At 45.2% G+C, this 6,000-nt stretch overlaps 1 pseudogene; it reads left to right on the top strand.

Moving 5' to 3' along the window:
• Positions 1-2,385: 2,385 nt before the first annotated feature.
• Positions 2,386-2,504, top strand: LOC112482458 (annotated as a pseudogene).
• Positions 2,505-6,000: the final 3,496 nt, after the last annotated feature.

Below are 6,000 nucleotides of genomic sequence, written 5' to 3'. Positions count from 1 at the left end.
GGTGAAAGTGAAAGGCCGAGGTTCCTCATGGAACAATTGTGGAACAGGACCCAGGCGGAGCTTCCCCGTGGAACATGTGGAACAGGACCCAGGCGGAGCTTCCCCGTGGAACATGTGGAATAGCACCCAGGCTGTGGTTTCCCAAAGAACTTTATGGAACAGGACATTCCAGGTCCTTGGGGTGGGGACCCATAGTTGCCCCAGCAGAATGCTGGGAGGCCTTCCATGAGCTCCTTTTCTTTCAAACCCTTCTTCCACTTTAATAATGGAGATGGTGGTGAGAGAGAATTCATGTACAGAAATTTGTTAAAACCAAGTCGAGTTGGTGAAATGGGGGTACCAGAAGCTTCAGGGTGAGATGCGTCTGGAAAGACTTCACAAAAGAAGGTGACTTGGGTTTCATATTTCTGGATGGAAAATCCAACTTTCACTACATGTTGAAGGCAGGCTGGGCCCAGTGGGGACTCCCGGGCAGCTGGGGAGACACCAAGATGGAAGAAGGGAGGGATGGTGAGGGGTGTGTGAGGATGCTTGGGAGGGTTGCTTAGGCGACCAGACAGAAATGAAGACCAACAGGTTGGGGGAGGGGTTGGCCCTGATTGACAAGCTTCAGGGAAGGTGATTTGATTCAAAGTCCTCTTAAGGAAGGTAGACAGGCGGGAGTGAGGGCAGTCTGAGAAAGGGCTTCTCTCAGCCTGCAGAAGCGTGAAGAAGTTTTCGAACTGTGGGAGAGACAACTGTGAAATGAGAGCGATGCTGAGAAAGAACCATCAAATTGTGGAGAACCACAAAAGAGATAAAGAGTTATTAAGTGAGGTGAATTAAATAGGAAGAGGAAATGGCTGTCAAAGCAGAGAAGCCCAAGGTGTACATTTCTAACTGTTACCAGTCCCTGAGGGTTTATTAGGTGCTGCCAGACTATGACCAGAGAAGTAGAAAACACTATTCCTGCCCTCAAAAGAGTTGACTTATGTACACGGGGCTACACAGCAGATATCAATGTAAAATGACCTCGGGTTGTCCCGTGCCAACCCCCACGGGCTGTGGGACACTGAGGGAGGGAGTTAGGATGAGGTGAGAGAGTAGGGAACACTTCTGGAGCTGGGGCTTCCTGGGAAGGAGTCATCGGGCACATAACGACATTCTCGGTGACGGAAAAATCCAAATGTGTAAATGTGAATAATATTAACACCAAATCACAATCCCTTATCGGTAAGACTGAAATCCAAAGATCTCCAAAAAAACTCCCCAAAGACACAAGAAGTTGGCTTTTTTTATTGTCAGTTTGGTGCCATATCTTATCTGGCAGCAAAACTTAACCCAAACAGGAGAGGCTCTTTTACCGTCTTTATTTAAACCCCTCCATGTGAATGTTGATGCGTTTGCTATAGAATCGTGACCGCATCTGACTGTGGGCATTGTCCTGGCACCCACCACGCAAGGTATATTAGAGATGGTTATGCACCGTATTACCTCCCAAAATAAGAGAAATTAAGCACAATAAGTCAGATAAAGATAAATAGTGTATGATCTTACATATGTGTGGAATCTAAAAAAAAAGTAAAAACACCAAACTCATAGATAACAGAGAACAGATTGGTGGTTGCCATGGGGTGGGGATGGACGAAATGAGTGAAAGTGGTCAAAAGGTACAAACTTCCAGTTATAAGATAAATGAATCCTGGAGACGCAATGCACAGCATGGTAACTATAGTTAACAATACTGTATTGTATATTTGAAAGTTGCTAAGAGAGTAGACCTTAAAAGCTCTCATCACAAGAAAAAAAATTGGTAACTGTGTGTGAGATGGATGCTAGTTAATTAAACTTATCATGGAGATCATTTCATAATATGTACATATATAAAATTATTAAGTTGTACAACTAAAACTAATACAATGCTATAAATCAATTATATCTCAATTTTAAAAAAGAAAAGTTATGATCTTTGGCCTCAAGAGTTTTGAATGAAGGATTGATAACCCATATTCCTTGTATGATAGACCATGTGAACCAGGCATTTTGCCAAGTGCATTACTCACATTACCTCATTTCATACTCACAGCAAGCCTATGAGCCAGGGCCTATTATTATCCCCATTTTGCAGAAAAGGAAACTGAGATCACAAAAAGTGAATAACTTGCTCAAAGTAACAAACTTATAACTGATGAGGCCTGGTTTGAGGCTAAGTTCTTCCTGTTTGGACAATAGCATCTTGGTGATGGCCTTCGTGGGAATAGCTTTAGAACCAAGGTGAAGATGGAAGTCAGTCTATGGAGGCCCAATAAGAAGGAGCTGGAGAGGACATGGGACTCCAGGACTGAGTTGTCCATCTGGGTACTGACAAGGAGGGGAGGGCAGGTGAGGGTCTGAAGTGACATCCAGATCTACGGCCATGCCATCCTGAACAAGCCCGATCCCATCTGATCTCAGAAGCTAAGTAGGGTCGGGCCTGTTTAATACTTGGATGGGAGATCACCTAGGAAGACCAGGTGCTGTAGGCGTAAAAAAATAAAAAATAAGGGATTGTAAACTGACAAGGTCCTTGTAATCTGTGAGGTCAACCAAGGGTTGCCTTGCCTAAAAAAAAAAAAAATGAAGTGACATCCAGATCACGTGGGCCCAGGTGGGTAGCCAGGATCGGGGGCTGTGGGGGTGTTGGGCTTCTTAGGAGAGCCAGGGCTTCTTATGGCTGAGGCTTCAGTTTGGAGAGTACAGGGCCCCAGGGAGTCTGGGTCCTCAACCTTGGCCTTTAACTTGTCACCTACTCTCAGACATAAATGGCAACTCTTAGGCCTGTAGCCATTCCCCTTTCTGTTTAAAGAGGAAGCAGCCCCAGAAGGTCCCCTTCACATACTCTCTGTGGTGTGAAGAAGAGGAACCTGGATCTGATTTGGATTTTTTGAAGAAATCTTGCTTTGATGTGGTCCAATCCAACTTCTTCATTTGCTGCTCAGACAGGGACCATGGTGGCTACGCCTCCTCAGGGACCGGCCAAGGGGACTCTCTCAGCCAGAGACCCTTGAGGGTGGAGTTTCCCAGCCCTGGCTCCATGATTCCTGGGTGCCTCTGTTATCTCCAGGTTCAATTGATATATTGAAATAAACTTACTGTAAAAATAGACCTATGGGAAAAAATTAGCATATACTAACCAGTATTTTCTTTTTTTTTTTGTTTCTTTTTTTTTTGGAGAAAGGAAGAGGAAAAAAGAGCTATAATCTCTTTTAAAGATACCAATATCCTAAAAACACGGGCAATTAGATGATGTGTGAGGGAAGGCCTGTGTTCTTGTCTTGGCTCTATCATTCCCTCGCTGTATAACTTTGGACATATATTTTAAAGTCCTAATAAAATAGGGCTAAATATGTCCTGCCAAGATTTCTGGGAGGATTAAGCAAGATGGGGTCCATGAATGTGCTTTGGAAATTATAAAGCTCTGTGTAATGTTGAGAGGATCAATGCTGCCTGTTTATCATCCCAGAGTAGAAAATCTTACCATCTGACCTGCATTGATTCTGTTTTCCTGATGGTGAGGGGATCTGATAGGCATCATTCATAGTTACTCAAAATCCATACTTTCCTTCTCGAGGCCTTGATTTTCATTTCAGTCAGGCTAAGTCAGGCCATGCTTCAGTGACAAATAAATCCCCACAGTTCAGCAGCTTACCACAATCAAGCTTTATTTTTTGCTCTGACGAGGATGGATAGAACCTCTTCCGTCATGTAGTCATGCTGTCAGAGCATGGACTATAAGATCACAATGGCAGGGGAAGAGAAGAATGGAGGAGGTGGATTATCTCTTAACTATTTGGGTCCATAATTGACACATGTCACTTATAGTCTATTGACCAGAATGAATCATGTGATCCCTACTTCACTACAAGGAAGACTGGAAAATGGAGGGAGAGCATATGAATTTTCAATAAGTACTAATGGACTTTGCCAGTTTCCTCTCTAAGATGAGAGGGTTGGACTAGATGACCTCAGAGCAGCCACCACCCAGTTCTGGGTTTTTGGAATTGTGTGAGCCAGACACCCAGAAGTTGATGACCTATGTGGATGATAGTACCCTGGGTTTCTGCACACAGCTTCTACAGGAATAACTGTATACCAACTCCCCCAAATCAATTTCACTTTCTTCTCACTTTTCCCCAGATCCTTCTCTGAGCTCTTTGCCTTCTGTTGCCCCACCATGAAGTCCCAAGTCCCAAATACTCCAGCCTGTGAGGTAAAATGGCCTTCAAGTGACCCCAGATCAGTGCAAATGGCTTGCTTTCTGAAAGAAATGGGGCCAGCCTTGAAGCAGGATATTGATGAAGAGCTGAAAACCAGTCTTCTGGCAGGCTGGGAGCACCTGGAATGACTGGGTCCTGGGATCCCCCTCCTTCTAGTGTGCTCTAGAGCAGTGGTCCCCAACCTTTTTTGGTACCAGGGACCAGTGCTCCTATGAGAACCTAATGTCTGATGATCTGAGCTGGAGCTGAGGTGATGATGCTAGGGCTGGGGAGCGGCTGCAAATATAGATGAAGCTTCGCATGCTTGCCTGCCACTCATCTCCTGTTTTGCGGCCTGGTTTCTAATAGGCCATGGACCAGTCCATGGCCTGGGGTGTTGGGGAGCCCTGCTCTACAGGAACTTAGGACTAATTTTAAATTCCTTCTTCATTTGCTTTCTCCTATTTCTCTCTTGATTTATGTGCTGCCTACTCCCTTTCCCAGTCTGGTCTCACATTGATCAGACTGGGTGGTCTATGTGTGTTTAAAAAGTATGGTGATCACTAAAAGCTGGCATGGGTTTATGATGAACAAGCCTTCGTTCCCTTCCTTTTTTGATGCAATGTATGAATTATCAAATCATAAATGTGCCATAGATATAATATTTTTAAATTTCAGCAGAGGAGAATTGAAAGTGCTCAGCTAAATCTGTTGGTTCTCAGCTAAATCATGCCACATGCTGCTGGTCTGACCCCATGCATGTCCTGTTAGTGATAACTGGGCTTCTGCCTTCTTCAGGAGACCCAATACTCACCTCGAATCTCTGTTCTGCTAGAGGGTCCTTATTGCGATAGCCTGGTCTATGGTCCTCTCTGCAGGGAGGTGAGAGGCCTCTGAATAGGGCTTCCTCTTGATTAGTTCTCACCACTGAGTAGCCTGCTGGCCGGGACATACACTCTAATTTGGTGAGGGAGCCCCACCTCTAAGCACTTCTGCACCTGGGTGTAAGCTTCCTGTGATACTGTGGCTGTTCTAAAATCTTTGACATTCCTTCCATCCAGAGGTGGGGTCTATGTTCCTACCCTTGAATCCGATCATCTTGTGACTGCTTTGATCAATAGAGCATGGAGAAGGTGATGCTCCGTGACTGTTGAGACTTGGTCCAAAAAGGCCCCCTGGCTTCTGCCTGCTTCTCTTGGAATCCTCATTCTTAGAGCCCAGCTGCCATCCTATGAGACACTCAAGATACATGGAGAAGCCACATGCAGGTCTAAGTGGGGCAGTCTCAGCTGAGACCAACCTGTGAGTCATCCCAATGCCAGTGCCAGACAAGTGACTGAAGAAGACTTTAGATAACTCTAGCCCCCGACTGTTCAGGTCACCCACTGTCCCCTTGTCACCTACCGAAGCCCTAGACGTGATGGAACAGAGAAAAGCCATCCCTGCTGTGCTCTGTCCAAATTCCTGACTCCCAGAATCTGTATCTTAAAATGGTTGGCATTTTCCATTGCCAAGTCTGAGCTTTTATTTTTTCCATAGCAATTGATAATCGGAACACCACCTTGTCACTCTGCTCTCACATCAGTATGGAGATGAGCGGATTCATGCTGACGCCTAGGACGGAAGTCTCTAGTAGCAGTCTGCAGGACCCGTTCCTATCCAAACTTTTTAGTGATGAAGACTTACGGGGCCCCATAACAACAGCAACAATAAAAGCACAAAGGATTGTTTGGAAATCAGGGATGTCACAGTTGAGGGAGATAGGCATAACACTGGAGGATGGGGT

The sequence above is a fragment of the Pteropus alecto genome, unplaced genomic scaffold, assembly GCF_000325575.1.
Source record: "Pteropus alecto unplaced genomic scaffold, ASM32557v1 scaffold276, whole genome shotgun sequence".
In the NCBI taxonomy this organism is placed as follows: Eukaryota; Metazoa; Chordata; class Mammalia; order Chiroptera; family Pteropodidae; genus Pteropus; species Pteropus alecto.
Note: the sequence above shows the minus strand (reverse complement) of the source record. Positions and strands in the feature narration are given on the sequence as shown.